Source organism: Nuphar pumila, chromosome 8 (assembly GCF_984573655.1).
Source record: "Nuphar pumila chromosome 8, dmNupPumi1.hap1.1, whole genome shotgun sequence".
NCBI lineage: Eukaryota > Viridiplantae > Streptophyta > Magnoliopsida > Nymphaeales > Nymphaeaceae > Nuphar > Nuphar pumila.
Genome location: NC_143256.1, coordinates 114,347,923 through 114,362,025, shown reverse-complemented (window position 1 = coordinate 114,362,025; position 14,103 = coordinate 114,347,923). Strand labels below are relative to the sequence as shown.

Below are 14,103 nucleotides of genomic sequence, written 5' to 3'. Positions count from 1 at the left end.
TTAATCAACTCGTCATGAAAATTGATGCAATAGAAGCTACCATTGGTTAACCAAACAAGAGGACTTGTGAAATACAAAAGAAAAAATAATAATAGTAAAAGAATGGAAGGAATAAGTGCTTACCATTCAGCCCTTCACTGGAGATGTCAGAATATTGAAAAAGCTCATTGAAAGAGCAATTCAATATTAGATTTTGGATCTGATCGATATTGATATACCAAGAAACTATTTAAGAAGTATTCCAATGATTCCTATTATCTGAGTTTCAGCTACCGAAATAGATTCAGAGGAGAAACGGATCACAATCTTCACGGTCTTCTCTATCTAATGAACAAAGATCTTGTTTTGAAATAGTCCACCCTGAGCCCATATAGTCAATCGTCAATTTACACGTTTTTACCACCATACCGACTTATTACTTCAGACAACAAGCCACATTGGCCTGAGCCTTCATGAGTTTATCAAGCCATTACAAGGTTTATGCACTTAAAATAAAGGGAGTTTATCGCAAAACTTTAGTGACCTCCTTGTGCTATGTTTGCCCACCCCATTAAGACAGAATCAAATAGAATACAAAATAAATGAAAGTTTAAATAAGTTTTCATGCAGCATGAAATATCACAGAATCATGCACAAGGTTTGACAAGATTCAGCTATCTTTCCTAGGCAAGATGAAATAACAAGGATAAACAAACACTAAAAAACAGACAAAGTTTATTCAATAGAAAATACAAGTCACCATGCCATTAACAAAATCATTATAAGACCAATGATTCTTTTTCACCCACCCTAGAAGCCAAATTGAAAATGGCACACCACAAGGAAAACAAGAATAAGGATAATTTCTTCAAGTCTAATTAAGCATTAGCGATATTTGGTTAGCAATGAAACACTTTTAATAAAAAGTCTAGTAGAAAAAGAATATATGATGGACATACCTTCTGATTCAATGGTGCAACAGGAGTGACAACCTGCATAAAAGACATAACCCTTGTCAAGAATAAACAATGGATTTCTCGCACAGTTACAACCTGATCAATCAAAGTCAAGAACAGGTGGCCACTTGACCAGTCAAGTAGTATGTAATTTGGTTAACCACTAATAGACGGGATAACTCCGCTTGTGTATAACTGTTTAGTTATACACTGTCGGTCCCAAGCCCGGATAAACGAGGAGGGTTGTGGTAGGCCTGTGACAGCCAGCATAAAAACTTAGTCATACCCTATGAATATGAACCAATATGAGATCGTAGAATGCCATTGCGGTTGAAGGAAAAGTTTTATAGGACGACTATTAGGCCCGCTTTACTATATGGTACGGAATGTTGGGCTGCCAATAGACATCATATTTAAAAAATGAGTGTAGCTGAGATGCGTATGCTGAGATGGATGTGTGGAAATACAATAAAAGATAAGATTCGGAACGAGGAGATACGTAAGAAGGTAGGCGTTGCACCCATTGAAAATAAGATGAGAGAGAATCGTTTACGGTGGTTTGGACATATTCGGCGAAGGCCTAATGATGCTCCAGTTAGAAGGATGGAGAAATGGGAAAATATATTAGTTAAAAGAGGTCGGGGTAGGCCTAGGAAGACATGGATGGAGGTGATAGGAAAGGATATGAATGCTTTGAACCTCACCGAGGACATGGCATTGGATAGAAATGATTGGAGGAGAAGGATTCATGTGGAAGACCCAGAATGATTTTTTTTTTGGTTCATATCGCCGACCCCAATTGTTTTGGGATGAAGGCGTAGTTGTTGTTGTTGTTGTTGTACTAATAGACGGGATGAGCTGGATCACACTAATTTTCACCTATCAAAACCCTATCAAGCTCACAACATTACAGATTTTTCAAACATATAGAAGAAGGATAAATGATGGAACAATGTGATGAAGAATGCTGTTAAAATGCAGCTAAGCACATAAACACATGCATGAAATTTTAAATAAATTATCAACTATCAGCAACTGCTATGCAAGTAAATAATATAGGTAAACTTTGCTTCCTTCCTATAAAAATAATTGAAGAGGGAAAAAATAATGAGATAAGTTCACCATGAACAATTGAAGAGGAAAAACTAGCCGATTTGCTAAGGCTTTATGGAAGATGGAATCACACCCATCATTCACCATGAAAGGAACAAGGCTAATCCTACCAACTTATATTCCAAATTGGTCAATAACATCCATTACTGTTACAATATATATATTAGATAAACACATAATCTTGACGATCTATGGGGTCAATTCACACATAGTAGGGAAAATGGTCCTACAGAGCATAGGATTTCTGAGCATATCAAGCTAAAGCAGTAGAATGAACACATACATGTTGACCATCGTGCAGATACAAGAAATGTTATACAAAAAAAATAGGCTCTTAAAGGTGAACTTGACAAAGATTTATCCACAAAAGAAAGGGGCCTACCTTTGAAGGACAAACACGTCTAGGTATCACCTCTATATTGAAGGACAAACACGTCTAGATGATGAAGTAATGGCTGATGATGTTGAGATTTTGTCATTGGCCTCATTGCAGGAGGAGGAGGACATTTACAATGAGCAGTAGTATGTCAAATCCGAGTAGAACCCAAAAGCAATGTTATCAGAATCCAATCAAATTGGACAAACACGTCTAGATGATGAAGTAATGGCGGATAATATTGAGATTTTGTAGTTGGCCTCATAGCAGGAGGAGGAGGACATTTACAATGAACAGTAGTATGTCAAATCCGAGTAGAACCCAAAAGCAATGTTATCAGAATGCAATCAAATTGGGCCCAAATCGATTGGTTTCAGGGTTGAACCAGCCCTACTCAAAAAAGTTGGCCAATGTGCGGTTGGTGATGGGGAGGAGGGTCCGTCGGACTATCAAAAAATAAAATAAAATAAATCATACAACAATAGCATTTTAGCAATGGCAAAATATATCTCATTTTTTTGTTAAACTTTACACTACATGCAAGAATCCATCTTGGCATTTCTCGAGATGGGTGTGTTGTTCATATTGAGAAATGTGAACATGAATGGTCAGCAGTAGTGGGGTTGCATAAAAAAAATTACCACTTTTCGTTAAATATTTTCGAAATTTTACGTCTTTTCTGAAAAGGTTATAAAGAGAAATAAATTGTCATGGCTAACTTTGGTTCTTTTTTTATGTTTCAATTATTTACCATTGATTTTGATGATAAAAAGGTTGGAAAAAAAAAAGTTAGCCGATGGGATGAAAATATGCACAGCCGAGGTACGCATGCGCATGTGTGGAATGCACAAAGCAGTAAAACAACCATCCGAAATAGAAGAAATTGTAGCCACTGGTGCGTAACACGAAGATATTATCCAATCAAACAACATGATAACAATCTTCCTGCAACCAGCCAACCACAACGATCCATGGAAAAGGGACACCCCTGAATCTGTTCTATCCGCAGATTTCACCAAACGGCAATGATCAAATAAAAATAACACCAAATTTTCTCTCACGAGATTCATCCAAACATGCTGAAGAAGAAAACCGACGGATCGGAAGCTGATAACAAATAAGAAGCCTCTGGATCTATACCCGACGATCTGATCGCAGTAAACCATTAAAAAGTAAAAGAGGAGACGCAATTTCCGTAGATCAAGTGAGCATGTTCAAACAAGATCTAGGGTTCACCATTTATTGGCAGAGAGAGCAATCGGACAGTCCAAATGAGCACGATCGGACAGTCATCTCTGCAAGAGAGATAAAGAAGAAGAAGGAAAGAGAGAGAGAGAGAGAGAGATCATACCTGAGAGCCTTCGTTGGATTTCTCGCCGGAACCACTGCAACTCGCCGCTGGAATCGCTGCGACTCGCCGCCGGAACCCACCGAGAGAGGTAGAGTTTGATGTGGGAAGGAAAGGAAGAGGGAGACGGAGGGAGCCTGGTTTTGTCTGAAAAAAGAGGGTTCGGGTAGTTTTGTAATATGAATGATAACTAAGGTGTTTTCATCGAGCGTCAACTTTTCACCGCCATTTTTACTCATCCGTAGAGATTTTCGGGATAAAAGAAATTACTTTTTACCCTTTCGTGGAAGCAAATAATGTGGTTTCAAATCCAGTCCTTGTTGGCGTCTGACTTTTTAATGACCAAAATACCCTCAATAAAAGATGCAATGCGTGGATGTCGTAGCTCTTAAATTAGATTCATTTTTAAATGGCAATCATATCATAATTACTAAAAACTAATTGGGGTTAGGGCTGATTAGGGACTGGCTCACTAAAGACTAATTGGGGTAAGGCTGATTAGAGACTGTGGGTTGGATAAGCATGATATGGAACAAGGATCCGATCGATTAGATCCGACCTTATTCGGTTTCAGTAGACGTGGATGTTGGGTCAGATTCAAAATCTTGACCCATTTAAATAAAAGGGTTTGTTCCTAGGCAATGTTGTGTGAGAATCGTATCGAACCTTGAATTTGGATTCAGGTGATGAACCGAATCCGAAAAGAACCAGCCAAATTTTAACCAGAAAATGACGTCACAAAATTAATAATTTAACCATTTTAAAAAATATTTAAAAATAAGACGAATCAGTGTCGTATCGATTTGTGTCTGGTACTAAAAAAAATAGGGCGATTCGGGCCCATTAGCAACGATACTAACGACAATACGCCAACCCTGTTTTTATATCAATTTATAATGTCCCAACGAACTTGAACATCAAACCTAATTTATGTTGAAATGTCCCGTGCTTCACCACCTCTGTCCACCACGAAATAATCTTGGACATAAATGCCAACTACGTGATCTTGAAAAATATAAGGATCCATACTGCTTCCTATATGAATGAGTCAAAAGACTTAAAGATTTAAACCTCACGATAATGAGAGGGTGGTGTGTTCTCCCCTAAACACAAATTAGCGTGTTCCCCACGAACGAATATCTTGAGACCCGCAATGATTCATATGCCAATGTTGCTCACGATGACTTTATAACAAAATAACATATAAAAAAGGTAGATATGCTTTTGACGAAAATGTCCTCCCGTAAGATAGATATGTGTTGGATGAAATTGTCCTCCCACTCCTCGTAAATAGATTTGCACGTTTCACCTTTGTTTTTAGCTTGTGTCACAATACATGGTCGCCTTCTTGTTCCTGCCTGATGAGTTGTGGAGCCTCAGTGGCGATGCCAAGGGTAGGCATGGGTGGGAGGTCGCCCACCCTATAATTTGAAACTGAGTCGACTCGGGAAACCGAGTTGACTCGGGACTCGGGAAATCGAGTTGACTCGGGACTCGGGCTCTCAATGAGTTTAGAGCCTGCGTCTTAAAGACACAAGCCGAAAGGGGCGAGGGGTAAAACCCTCACCACTTTTCCTCTCTCCTCTGTGCTCTGCCCCTCTATTATGGTGTTCCCCATCTGTCATCGGCAAGCCCATTCGCCGACTCTCCTCCCCTGTGATCTGCGGCCACCGGCAACTGTGTTGCTGGCCTCCCTTCGGTGAACCCGTGGTGTCGGTGCCCCCCTTTGAGCTTCTCTCTCTCTGCTGCAAGCTCCGACGATGCAAGCCACCAGTGTCACAGTCGGACCTTCCTCCTCCTTTGCCATATTCCTTTCGTCGGCGACCATCGCTAGCCGTCGGTCGTCGCACTGTCACAGGTAACCTCCCTACCCCCTCGCTCTTGAATCTTGATGTTGTTCAGCAGGGGGCTTCACTCCCCCTGCCTATGTTCTTTCTCGACAGGGGGCTTCACTCCCCCCTGCCTGTGTTCTTTCTCGACAGTGGGCTCTGCCCCCTGCCTCCTTGATGTTTTTTCGACAGGGGGCGGAGACCCCTGCCTCCTTGATGTTTCCTGACAGGGGGCGCCCGCTGCCTTCTTGTGTTTCCCTGCGGGGGGGCGAGCCCCCCCTCCCCTTCCCTCTTATGTTTTCTGACATGGGGCTCTGACCCCTGCCTGCCTCCTTGATGTTTTTTCGACCCTGCCTGGCTGCCTATGTTGTTTCCCGATAGGGGGCTCCGCCCCCTAACCCCCTTGTTTCCTGGCGAGGGGCGAGGCCCTCTTATGTTTTCCTGCAGGGGGCTCTGCCCCATGCCTCCTTGATGTTTCCTAGCAGGGGGCTTCACCCCTTGCCTTCTTGTGTTTTTCGGGGAAGGCCAAGCCCCCCCCCCCCCCCCCCCTTCCCTCTTATGTTTTCCGGCAAGGGGCTCTGTGGCGACCCAAACCCAGATTTCCCGACCTTTGAGGAAACCCCCTTTTTTTTTTAAAAAAACCAAAGCGCAAGCGCGGAAGAAACCAAAAGGGGAGACCAACCAGCGGGAAGCCCTGGGTGGTCATTACAGGTGTGAAACAACATTTAAATGAAACAACCTTTATTAAATACATCTTTACAAAATTGTACATCCAATCCCTTATACAAAACACTGCCAGGATCCAACAAGCGAGGTTCAGAAGTGTGGGTTCGAAGTCCGCTGCAGCACATCGAGCTCCACCACACGTCGAAGTAAACCTGTATCCCCATAAAACGGGGTCAGTACTCTTTCGAGCTGGTGAGACAAACCAACATGATATGCCAAAGGTGTGGAAATCAAGGACAAGCTATACATGGTAAACGTAGCATGCCAATATACAGTATTTGAGCAGTTGCAGTATAGACAAGTATAGAACAGTGATATCTACACATGGAGCATTATCAACACTTCCTATAGAATGCATCAAGACACGTGATTTAGCAATGGATCAATGGTTGTAACTAGGTATGCATCACAGAACATAAAGTACAAGTGTATCAATATGAAAGACTGTAACTAACATACATCAATGCAAGTAGTGAAAGCATAAGTGACTATTATGCATCACAGAACATAAAGTACAAGTGTATCAATATGAAAGACTGTAACTAACATACATCAATGCAAGTAGTCAAAGCATAAGTGACTATTATGCATCACAGAACATAAAGTACAAATGAACGGTCTTATGCATTGTGTCATAGGTGAAAGAACTATCATATGATGATTCCAACATCGTAAGTTATGATGCTACAATGGGACAGTTAGAAGCATTTGGCAGGAAAGGCTTAACTCACAAGCAGTGCCAAGGTTCCCAACCCGTACGTTGCAACCATAAGCGAGCTCATCTCGCTAACCACTCACCAAGGAGTTCCAAGGTTGCGTAAGTCTTGCACCACTGCAATATCCATAGGCTAAATTGCATATGTCTCGCACTACTGCAATATCTATAGGCTAAATTGCACATGTCTCGCACTACTGCAATATCCATAGTGCATCCCAAGACATAGCAAACATGATTATGCCCACGTTCCGTAGTTGACAGCATACGAGATTTGTTAACATGAGTTAGTGATCACATTCATCACGCGTGTCATCTATGTACTTTAAAAATTGTGTACCAACTACGCCAAGTCGAATCATGATGCATTACATCGATCCTCACACTTACATCGCATAAGTCAAAACACGTAGAGCACTTGTTGGGATATTGGATCCCATTCCAAACACACTTGCAGCCCTTTGGGCTGCAGCCCAGATGCGTGCTAAACAAGTAAAGGAGAGGCAAAAAGACGTCCAACTGCGGCTGGTGATGTCAAAACGTATCCGCCCCAAACTATCACTTGGTGCCATGGGACACCAAACCCGTACATTGCAGGCCCGACTTGGATAGAATGGCAAAGCTGCAACAGGGACAGCTATGTCGTCACAAAAACGCAGTGGCCGAGTGTTGGGTCTGTGTAGGGGCTGGTCCAGAACATGACCCTGACATGGTTCAGCAACAACGCAAGGCAGCCCAGGCCTGGACGGGACATCCAGACCGGATGGGCTCAGCTCCACAGAAATCGGTCCAGGTCTGGACTAATTTGTTCAGACCCAAAAGGAGGCACACTCAAATCTGAGCATGGTCTGCACCGATTGGTCCAGACCCAGCTGGCTACAACTAGTACCGAAAAAGGGAGGTGGGGGTGCGGGCCTACCGCCTGCACCCGGCTGCAGCTGCAAGGCTGCAGCCAAGGCCGAAACGCAACTCCAAAAAAAGACAAAAAGGGCTAAATGCCCGATCCGGCTATGACCGGCCATGGCCTTTGACAGGTCTGGACCGATTCAGTCCAGACCATGTCAGGCCCCAACGAAAACCTCAGCCACCCGCAATGGGCGCTGGCAAGGGTTTTTGCTCGAGTAGGACGAAGACGAGAGGAAAGAGGTAAAAAGCTAAGATAGGAAACGATTTCCCCATGGCTCGGACTGCTTGAGCTTAAGCCAGCACCTCCAAAGGAGGTCAACCCGAACGGGTAGGTAGCTAGGCTTATGCCAAGGCGTGCCACATTGCCAACCGAACCAGACTTTAAGAAGTCTTGCTGTTACAAAGCAAATCATAAAAAAAATGATACTTGAATCTTTTGAGAAAACGAAAAGTTAAATCGTTATCTTGCAAGTCACAACTTTTCAAATGCTAAAACGGGGTTTAAGAAGTACTAATAAACATGCCAACGTGAAAAACCGTATGGCCTTGAGCTACAATGCCAACATTGCATAAGAAAGAAGCTTGAAAACATACTTAACCGGACATTCATTATGCATGCAATCTAATCCATTCACATCCACAAATCCGAAGGAAAACATGTATTGGCAACTTACGAAAATGCATGAAACAAGGTGCATTTACTTATCCGAAGACCACACTAAGCATAGGGAAAAAGGAGGTGTCTCACCTTCGCGGCTTTAAATCAACTAAAGAGATGAAGGAGGTGCTCACGGCTGGAACCACCCCACACGCACACTCACGACTTTTCTCACTCGGTTTTTGGAGAAGAAGAGGAAGAAGGGGAAGAGAGAGAGGTTCCTCCAAGAAAATCGCCCAAGAGGTCCTCTCTTTCTCTCTCTCTTGAAACCTTAAGTACATAGGGTTTACAAAAAGGAACGACTAGGATTAAAACTCATAAGATGGAGGGCTGGAGTGCTCCACGCCCCACCCATGGGTATCCACGCCCAATGCATGTTGAGCTTTTAAAACATTTCAGAAATCTTTCAAAAATGCCATTACAAAGTACCTTTAATGTTTGAAAGTTTTACGAAAGAGCCACCCAAGCTCACCCAATCAGATTTCAGCATTTGAATTGTTTTGAAACAATTACAAAAATGCCATGGGGCGCCAACCCCATGGTCCCCTTAAAAAAAATGTTTTTCATGATGAGCTTCAAGGCTCATCATGAGCTTCAAAAGAAGAAAAGGGCCAATCGTGGCCTATTTTTCAAAATCCATGCAAAATCTTACCAGTATGCCACCCAGCTGGTCAAACCCTTGACCAACTGGTCAACCAAGTCTAAATTCGTCCTCTTAGAAGGGCGCACAAAGTGTTTGGGTCTTCTAGGTGACCCGGATCCAAGATCCAAAAATTGCCAATTAATAAGTGTCAAAACAATACTTATTTAATGCCTTAAAACACTAAATAAATCCAATTAAATCTTTCAGTTCTATTTATAACCTCAATTACTACGAAATGCATGAAGTCTTATAAGGAAATTCTCATCCGATTGCAATAATTAAGCGTATTATGATTCAGGTTCAAACTTGGGTCAAAACTCGAAATCCGCATGCACTGACGAGGTTTTTACGTCGTATAAGTCCCAAATTCGGGGACAAACCATAAAAATATAATATAATTTAACCCTTAAATTCTTGGAAGCTAATTCGTCCAGAATTAGACACTTCTCACTTGCACATTATATTTACGCGGTTTTCAGGTCGCGAACACAAGGCAGAAATACAAAGCATAGTCAAATTTCATCAAATCACGTGCTACTTCACAAGTACACACAAACATACATTCCAACTCAAATCACACAATAAAGCACTCAGAAATTCGCGGGTCTTACATTCTACCCTCCTTAAAAGGGATTTCGTCCGCGAAATCACGAAACAACAAACAATAATAAAAAGGGTCAGATCTCGTCTGACAGCGCCTACTCGGCAACAACTAAGTCTGTTGGAGGCTTCTCCAAACAAAACTTGGCAATATGCCCAGGTTGTCCACACTTGAAACATTTGCCCTTGAAACGAGGACAAGCCCCAAAAGCGTGATCTACATCGCATTGCCGACACTTCCGCTCAACTCCCGGTCACTGAGGTTGCTTTTGCTGGCGATTCGATTGTTGAGGTCGTCTCCGCTGGACATTCTGCTGCACTTTCTGACGCTTCCGTCCTCTAGTAGGTAGCGAGGACTCCACCACACGAGGTTTCTTCTCCGCCACAATCGTGAAAACTTGAGCCTGGCGCTCGGATTGATCTTCATCTAACAGAGTAGCTACCTCAATAGCTTCTTCGAGCGATTAAGGCCCGTTAGTGAACACCTTAGTTCTCAAAGTAGGCCTCAAACCACGAGCAAACTTCATTGCTCGATCATTCTCCGTAACGTAAACGTTCGGACAATATCGTTCCAAACAACAAAATCTTGTAGTATAATCGGATAAGGTCATCGCTCCTTGCTGCAAGTCTAGAAATTCTTGCATCTTCCTACTGCGTTCGTGCTTAGGAAAATAAGCAGAGTTAAAAACTTCCACAAATTCATCCCACGTAACGGTCACGTCCTTGAATCTGACCGAAGAGACAGTGTCCCACCACTTCTCAGCATGGTCCTTCAAGTGATAAGTGCCAAAATCCACTTTCTTCTCTTCTGGTACATCCAGAACACGGAAAATACGTTCCATCTCACATAACCATGACTCAGCAGCTTCAGGGTCTGTCTTACCCATAAAAGCAGGAGGATCTAACTCCATGAATCGCTTATACGTAACCGCACTACTGCTTTGCACACTCTGTGCTACATGCTGAAGATTCTCACCCATCTGATGCATTGTAGCCGCTTGCTGATGCACAACCTCTGCAAGGTTGTTCACAGTGCCCATAACAACATTGCATCTAGTCCATCAAGTCATCTACCATTATCAGAAACAAGGTGAGTCAAAAGGTAGGTCTGGAAAACCTTGCTCACGAAACAACAATCGCAGCAACCAAACAACTATCATAAGCATAAGCACACAAAAATTCAGACAAAATTTACATCACATTCAATCGTGCAACACAACACGACGAAAGCGCGTTCTACGAACGATCTAACACGACACCAAACAAGGTCGCTATCACCGGAAACCACTATTCTCGACGACGAATGTTAGAGAACACCACTCTAACGAAACCAGGAAAGTCATTGTCACATGACAAGGCAAAAATACGAGAGTCATCTATACTCATCTAGCATCGTTACGAGACATTGTTGATCGTAACGTCATTAATCGCAACTAGTCAAGCACACCATCGTTAGGGAACCACCCCAACGATATCACTGGAGAGTCACCACTCCAATGACCTTCATTAGAGAATCACCACTCTAATGGCATCGCTAGGGAATCACCACGCTAACGACATCGCTGAAGCGTCACCACTTCAACGGTATCTCTGGAGAATCACCACTCCAATGACCTTCATTAGAGAATCACCACTCTAATGGCATCGCTAGCGAATCACCACGCTAACGGCATCGCTGAAGCATCACCACTTCAACGGTATCACTGGAGAATCACCACTCCAATGACCTTCATTAGAGAATCACCACTCTAATGGCATCGCTAGCGAATCACCACGCTAACGGCATCGCTGAAGCGTCACCACTTCAACGGTATCACTGGAGAATCACCACTCCAATGACCTTCATTAGAGAATCACCACTCTAATGGCATCGCTAGCGAATCACCACGCTAACGGCATCGCTGAAGCGTCACCACTTCAACGGTATCACTGGGGAATCACCACTCCAATGACCTTCATTAGAGAATCACCACTCTAATGGCATCGCTAGCGAATCACCACGCTAACGGCATCGCTGAAGAACTACTCCATTCAGCGGCACAGTTGGCGCTACCAGGAATCACCTCCTGAGTCAACACACCACTATCCTTCAGACAGTGGGGGGGGGGGGGGGGGGGGGGGGAATTCCCGCAACGCTCTCTCACGAGCGGCAATGCCCTGGAAATCGGTGTCGAGCCATCCCCAGAACACGACCCTCTCAGGAGTCCAATGCCATCACCGGCATCCCACACAACATGCAAAGCTCGAAACAACAGATACGTTCTCATCACCAAGAACGACTGGGAAAAAGACAGTGTCAAGTATCCGCCTACGGGATAAGTAAGGGCTCACTGGCACCGACGAGGCTTCTACCTCTCTGTCTAAAAGGTTCACATCAAACAAGATACCCCTCGTCAAGGACAGGACTACCACAATTCCAACGAGGTTGGAAAAGAGGGAAACATCCATACCTGAACCTCACACGATGGTTCTCATCGAAGCCATCTCATCTATAACACGATAAGGATAAAGCTCGATAATTGCTATGACATCTCCATCGTTTCCACTAACACAACGTGGAAAGAGAAGGGTGAACTACGCAAGTAGTTCCCTATATCTCAGTCGAAAACTCCTACTCTCACCGGAGTCGACTCGATACAGCTTGGAAACTATATCCACCAGCACAAACGAACACTTAGGTTCTGATAAACGATGTCTCAAGCCTGTTACACGAGGCTTACGCACGAAATGGGGCCTCACATCGGAAGACACCCAAAAGCACACAATTCATCAAATCAAGCAGAGCAGCTACTAAACAACAGAAACTGGGTTAGAAATACTCACAGTGCGATGGCTGATGCGTGCAGAGACTTGAACCACACTTCTTAACTCCTTTTTAAAAACACGGCTCTGATACCAATTCTGTGGTGACCCAAACCCAGATTTCCCGACCTTTGAGGAAACCCTTTTTTTTTTTTGAAAACCAAAGCGCAAGCGCGGAAGAAACCAAAAGGGGAGACCAACTAGCGGGAAGCCCTGGGTGGTCACTACAGGTGTGAAACAACATTTAAATGAAACAACCTTTATTAAATACATCTTTACAAAATTGTACATCCAATCCTTTATACAAAACACTGCCAGGATCCAACAAGCGAGGTTCAGAAGTGTGGGTTCGAAGTCTGCTGCAGCACATCGAGCTCCACCGCACGTCGAAGTAAACCTGTATCCCCATAAAACGGGGTCAGTACTCTTTCGAGCTGGTGAGACAAACCAACATGATATGCCAAAGGTGTGGAAATCAAGGACAAGCTATACATGGTAAACGTAGCATGCCAATATACAGTATTTGAGCAGTTGCAGTATAGACAAGTATAGAACAGTGATATCTACACATGGAGCATTATCAACACTTCCTATAGAATGCATCAAGACACGTGATTTAGCAATGGATCAATGGTTGTAACTAGGTATGCATCACAGAACATAAAGTACAAGTGTATCAATATGAAAGACTGTAACTAACATACATCAATGCAAGTAGTGAAAGCATAAGTGACTATTATGCATCACAGAACATAAAGTACAAGTGTATCAATATGAAAGACTATAACTAACATACATCAATGCAAGTAGTCAAAGCATAAGTGACTATTATGCATCACAGAACATAAAGTACAAATGAACGGTCTTATGCATTGTGTCATAGGTGAAAGAACTATCATATGATGATTCCAACATCGTAAGTTATGATGCTACGATGGGACAGTTAGAAGCATTTGGCAGGAAAGGCTTAACTCACAAGCAGTGCCAAGGTTCCCAACCCGTACGTTGCAACCATAAGCGAGCTCATCTCGCTAACCACTCACCAAGGAGTTCCAAGGTTGCGTAAGTCTTGCACCACTACAATATCCATAGGCTAAATTGCATATGTCTCGCACTACTGCAATATCCATAGGCTAAATTGCACATGTCTCGCACTACTGCAATATCCATAGTGCATCCCAAGACATAGCAAACATGATTATGCCCACGTTCCGTAGTTGACAGCATACGAGATTTGTTAACATGAGTTAGTGATCACATTCATCACGCGTGTCATCTATGTACTTTAAAAATTATGTACCAACTACGCCAAGTCGAATCATGATGCATTACATCGATCCTCACACTTACATCGCATAAGTCAAAACACGTAGAGCACTTGTTGGGATATTGGATCCCATTCCAAACACACTTGCAGCCCTTTGGGCTGCAGCCCGGATGCATGCTAAACAA

At 43.2% G+C, this 14,103-nt stretch overlaps 1 protein-coding gene across 3 annotated transcripts in view; it reads right to left on the bottom strand.

Moving 5' to 3' along the window:
• The window catches only part of LOC149830296 (protein ROOT HAIR DEFECTIVE 3-like), a 39,294-nt gene extending 35,379 nt beyond the window's left edge, over positions 1–3,915 (bottom strand). The window contains exons 1-2 of one of the 3 annotated variants that reach the window (XM_090015771.1): positions 3,776–3,915; positions 939–971 (exon numbers count right to left, since the gene is read on the bottom strand). The gene's annotated coding sequence lies outside the window, so the exon portion shown is untranslated. Of the gene's footprint in view, positions 1–123; positions 140–938; positions 972–3,775 lie in introns of those variants that run through there. The other 2 variants (XM_090015772.1, XM_090015773.1) reach the window with 2 other exon arrangements.
• Positions 3,916–14,103: the final 10,188 nt, after the last annotated feature.